This window comes from Delphinus delphis, chromosome 10 (genome assembly GCF_949987515.2).
Source record: "Delphinus delphis chromosome 10, mDelDel1.2, whole genome shotgun sequence".
Lineage (NCBI taxonomy): Eukaryota > Metazoa > Chordata > Mammalia > Artiodactyla > Delphinidae > Delphinus > Delphinus delphis.
This window is the reverse complement of record NC_082692.2, coordinates 100,824,538-100,830,537: the sequence shown is the minus strand read 5'-3', so window position 1 is coordinate 100,830,537 and position 6,000 is coordinate 100,824,538. Positions and strand designations below refer to the sequence as shown.

Genomic DNA, 6,000 nt, shown 5'->3' with positions numbered 1-6,000 from the left:
TAGCCTCAACACGAAGAGGACACCTGTTCTCAGTAGTTCCAGCAAAAGCCCCAGGATTAACTCTGACTGGACTGGCATCTCTGAACCAATCCCTGTGGCTGTGAATGCGGGACTCTCATTGAGTCAACTCTCCCAACCACATGCACTGAGGGCAGCTCTCGCCCCCATCTCCTGAGCTCCCCCAGTGCCGCTCCTCCCAGTGATACAAAAGCACGGGCTCTTCGGGGTCTTTGGATGGAAGGGCATGGTATCTAGCATAGTGGAAGGAGGGTGGAATTGGAGTTCAACAGGCTTGGCTGGTCACTTACAGTGTGACCTGAGTAAACACGCTCCTCTCTCTGGGCCTCATCTGTAAACTGGGTGTTCGTAGCCCCTTCCTTCCTGGCCACAGGCAAGAGTAAACTGGTGCTTATATAGTGCCTGGCCCAGGAAACGATGCCCAACATCCCCAGGGAGGGATTTACGCGAGAGGGGATGTGGAAGAGCCTGGGCTATTCTCAGGACGAGGATGCAGGGTGAGTAAAACGTCGGTGGGTCGCCAGCGATTCGGCCAGGTTGACAGCCATGAGGCCAGGTCTGGCTGCACAGTGGATGCTGTCTCCACACTGAGCTCCCGGGAGAGGAGCCACTCGGACGAGGCTGTTTCTAAAGACCCAGCCAAGCCTATTTCCCTCTCCAGCTTCTCAAGCTCCAGCCAGATCACCAGAAAACAATGTTCCCAGAATGAACTGGCTCAGCTCCTTGCAGAAATGCTGCCAGAAAAGGACAATTAGCTCTGGGCCCTTGGCTTTTGTAGGGGTCTGCGTTAGACCCAACTGAGGGGGAGGAAACACACATTCATGGTCTTCTTCCTGGCACCGTCAGGAGAAAGGCGGGTCAGTGCGGCCGCAAGCCCGAGGCCGCCTGCATGTGAACCTGGCTCTGCCCACCACCAGCCGCGTGACCACGGGCAGGATCTCACTTTAGAACGGGGCAATGGTGGTAAAAACGGCATCTACCTCAAAGTTTTGTTGTGAGGATTACACAGGTCATATATTAGCTCCAGCCATTATAGGTCAAAAATTGGGCTCTATCAGCAATTTCATATGGTTCAAGCTAAAGTTCTTGACGCAGAGTAGGTGTTAACTATGGGCACATGCTATCTGTGGCCCTCACGACAGTCTTACCAGGAGGGCGCTGTTGCACCTGTGCTATGGGCGAGGGGGTAGCCAAGCAGCACGGCCGCCGTCCCAGAGCCTGTGTCCTGTGCGGCCAGCAGGAAACCGAGCATCTGAGAGAGACATCCCCTCCTGGGTCCTGCAGAGGTGACCTTGGCCTGAGACCCTGTCTGATGATTGTTCTTGGCTTACACGTTGCAGGCTCCTGCAGCAGCATTGAAGGCATGATCCTTTGTTCTAATCGGAGTCCCTTATCTGAGGATCCAGGTGATCAATTTCTCTTAGAAGTCAGTGCCAGGAAAAGAAATCTGTCTCGCCTAATAAACTGGTACATTTCCTTTTATCAGAGAACCCTAGGAGGGCAGAGCAAATACCTGGGCTGGGTTTCCAGAGATGGTGAATTTTTATTATTCTCTTTATTATACCTACCATGGAAGATCATTAATTATGTACCAAGACATCACACTAAGTGCACCACATGAACGTTCTCTTTGCTACTCAAAGTGTGGTCCTTGGACCAGCAGCAACGGCATCACCTGGGAGCTTGCCAGAAATACAGGATCTCTGGCTCCTCCCGAGAAGTGCTAAATCCAAATCTGTATTTTAACAAGACGGCCACATGACTCACAGGCACATTTAATGGCTGAGGCATCCTGCTTTGCGGCATTTAGTCCCCACCCCATTCAGGAAGCACAGACTGTTTTACCTCTGTTTTCCAGCTAAGTAGTCGGGGGGTTCTGACTGATTCCAGAGTCTGCATTCTTGCCACTGTGCTGCCCAGCCCTTGAAAAGTACGAGGAAACATCTAGCAAAGCCCTAGAGGTGGGTAAGTCTGAGAACCTTGGAACAGCCAGGTTGCTGACGGTGTTTCTTGGCCATCTTAAAGCTCTGGGCGCCTTTCCCAGAGATTCAAGGAACTTAGATCTGGCAGAACTCCTTAGGTGATCACATTCAGGTGACAGCTGGCAGCACCAGGACCAAACCCTAGTGTGAAGGGGAAGAGGCTTTGGCGTCAAATCAAAACCCACTGCTGAGCATCCTCAGGCCTGTCGATATAACCTCACTGAGCCTCAGTTTCCTCACTCGTAAATGGGGTCAAGTGTATCCACTGAGTCAAATTATTGGAAAGATAAAACAATCTTATGACACTAAATTCCTTCATCCAGCGCATGACAAGCTTGGTATGATAAATGTTAACTAAAATGAATGAGTGAGTGATAAATGAATAAACACACACACACACACACACACACACACACACACACACACACACACACAGGAGCCCTCTTCTTCATAGCATGGAGTTCCCACACTAGGCACAAGTAATTTGAAACCAACATAAGTGCTGAATTTTCCCCATGAAGTGGAAACTGGGCAGCCATGTGTTGAGGTGAAAAATATGATCCTGCTCTTGAGTCTGGTGGGTGGGTGGAATCCAGCCCCATGGACCCTTTCTCGTCCCAGGACATGTTTCTCCTGTCTTTGCCTGGTTTGGTATCAGGGTAATACTAGCTTTAAAGAATGAATTGGGATGTCTTCCCTCCTTGTGGTGATCAGCTTTATGTGTCGGTGTGGGCTAGACTGCAGTCCCCGGTATTTAATCAAACACGAGGTGTTGCTGTGGAGGTACTGTTCAGATGTGGTTAACATTCATAACCAGATTAAGTCATTTAGATCACCTATGACAGCCTGCTTCAATCAGTTGAAAGGCCTTAAGAGCAGAACTGAGGTTTCCTTGAAAGAGAAGAAATTCTGCCTTTGGGCAGCAGCTTCGGTTCATGCCCAAGAGTCCTGATAGCCTGCCCTGTGGCATTCAGACTTGCCTAGATGGCCCCCACAATTATGAAAGCCAATTCCTTGTAATAAATCCATATATTTTTATTCTGCTGTTTCTGTTTCTCTGGTTGAACCCTGACTGATACAGACTTTGATACCAGAGTCTGCATTGCAACAACATGGATGGACCTTGAGGGCATTATGTTAAGTGAAATAAGCCAAACAGAGAAAGACAAACACCATATTATCTCACTTACATGTAGACCATCAATGGCCATTTAGGTTGTTTCCACGTCTTGGCTGCTGTAAAGCTGCAAAGAACATAGGTGTGCATATGTCTCTTTGAAGATGATTTCCTTTCCTTCAGATATGTACTCAGAAATGTAATTGCTGGATAATATGGTAGCTCTATTTTTCATTTTTTGAGGAACCTCCATACTGTTTTCCCTAGTGGCTGCAACAATTTACATTCCCACCAACAGAGCACAAGTATTCCATTTTCTCCACATCCTCTCCAACATTTGTTATCTCTTCTTTTTGATGACAGCCATTGTACCAGGTGTGAGGTGATATGTCATTGTAGCTTTGATTTGCATTTCCCTGATGATTAGTGATGTTGAACATCTTTTCATGTACCTGTTGCCCATCTGAATGTCTTCTTTGGAATAATGTCTATTCAGTTCCTCTGCCCACTTTCTAATCAGATTGCCCATATTTTGCTACTGAGTTGTATGAGTTCTTTATATAGTTTGCATATTAACCCTTTATCAGATATATGATTTGCAAATACTTCCTCCCATTTTGTAGGTTGCTTTTTCATTTTGTTAATGGTTTCCTTTGCTGTGCAGAAGCTTTTTAGTTTGATATAGCCCCACTTGTTTATTTTTGCTTTTGGTGTCAAATCCAAAAACTCATTTCCAAGACTGATGTCAAGGAGTTCACCCATATGTTTTCTCATAGGATTTTTATAGTTTCAGGTCTTATGTTCAAGTATTTAATCCATTTTGTGTTGATTTTTGTGTATGGTATAGGATAGTGGTCCAGGCTCATTTCTTTTGTATGTGGCCATCCAGTTTTCTCAACACCGTTTATTGAAGAGACTATCCTTTCCCCATTGTATATACTTCACTCCTTTGTCATAAATTAATTGACCATATATGCATAGGTTTATTCCTAGGCTCTCTATTCTGTTCTGTTGATCTGTGTGTCTGTTTTTATGCCAATATCATACTGTTTTCACTTCTGTAGCTTTGTAATATACTTTGAAATCAGGAGGTGTGATGTAGATTTTCTCTTTTTAATATCATTGTTGTGTGCTACTTATTAATTTTTTCTTTCTGTTTGCTTTGGGTTTATTTTGTTCTTTTCCTAAGTTCTTGGTATGAAAGCTTAAATAATTGATATTTTTATAACTTATGCATTTAATAAACTTTAACCTTTTATAACCTATGCATTTAATGCTATAAATGTCTTTCTCAGCACTGTTAGCTGTCTCCATTAATTTTGATGTATTGTATTTTTTCATTCAGTTCAATGTGTGTTTATTTCCTTTGAGACTTCCTATTTAACCCATGGATATGGGTTATCTTCTATATCCTTGCTGGTTTTCCATTAACTTCTAGCAATTGTTGACAGAGAAGAGTTGAAGTCTCCCACTATTATTATGGATTTGTCTATCTCTCCTTTCAGTTCTGTCAGTTTTTGCTTTACATATTTTGCAGCTCTTGTTTGGTGCATACACATTTAGGATTGCTGTGTCTTCATAGTGGATTGACTCTTTTATCATACAGTGTTCCACTTTGACTCTGGTAATTTCCTTTTCTCTGGGGTCTACTTTACTGGATATTAATATAGACACTCCTGCTTTGGTTTAAGTAATGTTTGTATGATATAACTTTTTCCATTCTTTTACTTTCACCCTGTCTATATCAGTATATTTGAAGTTAGTTTCTTATAGATATCTTAGGGTTGGTTCCTGTTTTTCAAATTACTCTGCCAATCTTTGTTAATTGGTATAGTAAGGCCAATAAGTAATTTTCTGTTTTTTCTCTCTGTTTTCAATTTTTTGGTTTGCTTTTTCCTGACTGCCTGTGGGTTACTTGAGCATTTTTTAGAATTCCATTTTGATTTATCAGTAGTGTTTCTGAGTGTAGCTCTTTGTATAGATTTTTTTTTTTAGTGGTTGTTCTAAGTATTAAATTGTACAAACCTAACTTATCAGTCTACTGAAGTCATCATTTTACCAGTTGAAGTACAGCAAGCTTAGCACACTTTATGACCCTTTACCCTCACCTATTTATAACTGTCTTAAATGTTTCTTCTACATACATGTAGAACCATGGCAGCCAGTGTTTTAATATTTGCTTCAACCATCAAGCATAATGTAGGAAACTCACAAGGAGAAGGAAAGTCTTACCCATATTTTTGCTTACTTGTTCTTTGTCTTTTCCCTGACGTTCCAAAGTTTCTTCTTTTGTCATTTCCTTTTTTGTTTAGAGAACTTCCTTTAGCTATTCTTTTAGAGTAAGTATGCTGGTGACACATTCTCTTAGCTTTCCTGCACCTGAGAATGTCTTGATTTTGTTATAGGATTCTGAGTTGGCAAGTTATTTTCTTTCAGCCCTTGAAAAATACGGTGTCATTTCTGTCTGGCTTCCATGGTTTCTGTTGAGAAATCTGCTGTCATTCAAATTCCTTTTCCTCTATAGGTAAAAAGTAGTTTTTCTCTGACTACTTTCAAGATATTTTTCTTTGATTTTAGTTTTCATAATTTTTTTTTTAGTTTTCATAAATTTAATTGTGATATGTCTTATTGTGGATTCTTTGGAATTATCCTGTTTGATATTCACTAAGTTTCTTAAATCTATGGGTTTATTTCTCTTGCCAAACTTGGGAAATTTTCAGTTGTTCATTCTTTTTTCTCTTCCAGCTTTACTGAGTTATAATTGATACACAAAAAAGTTCAAAAAATTAGTGTGTATAAGTTGGTGAGTTTGGATATATGTATACAATCGTGTTACTATCACCACAATCAAGGTAATAAACATATTTATCACTTCCAGAAGTT

General features: G+C 41.9%; 1 long non-coding RNA gene across 1 annotated transcript in view; it reads left to right on the top strand.

Moving 5' to 3' along the window:
• The first annotated feature begins 1,913 nt into the window (after positions 1-1,913).
• Positions 1,914-6,000, top strand: part of LOC132431748 (uncharacterized) — a 61,079-nt gene continuing 56,992 nt past the window's right edge. The window contains exon 1 of the long non-coding RNA XR_009520791.1: positions 1,914-1,979. This is a non-coding gene — a long non-coding RNA (uncharacterized lncRNA). The remainder of the gene's footprint in view (positions 1,980-6,000) is intronic.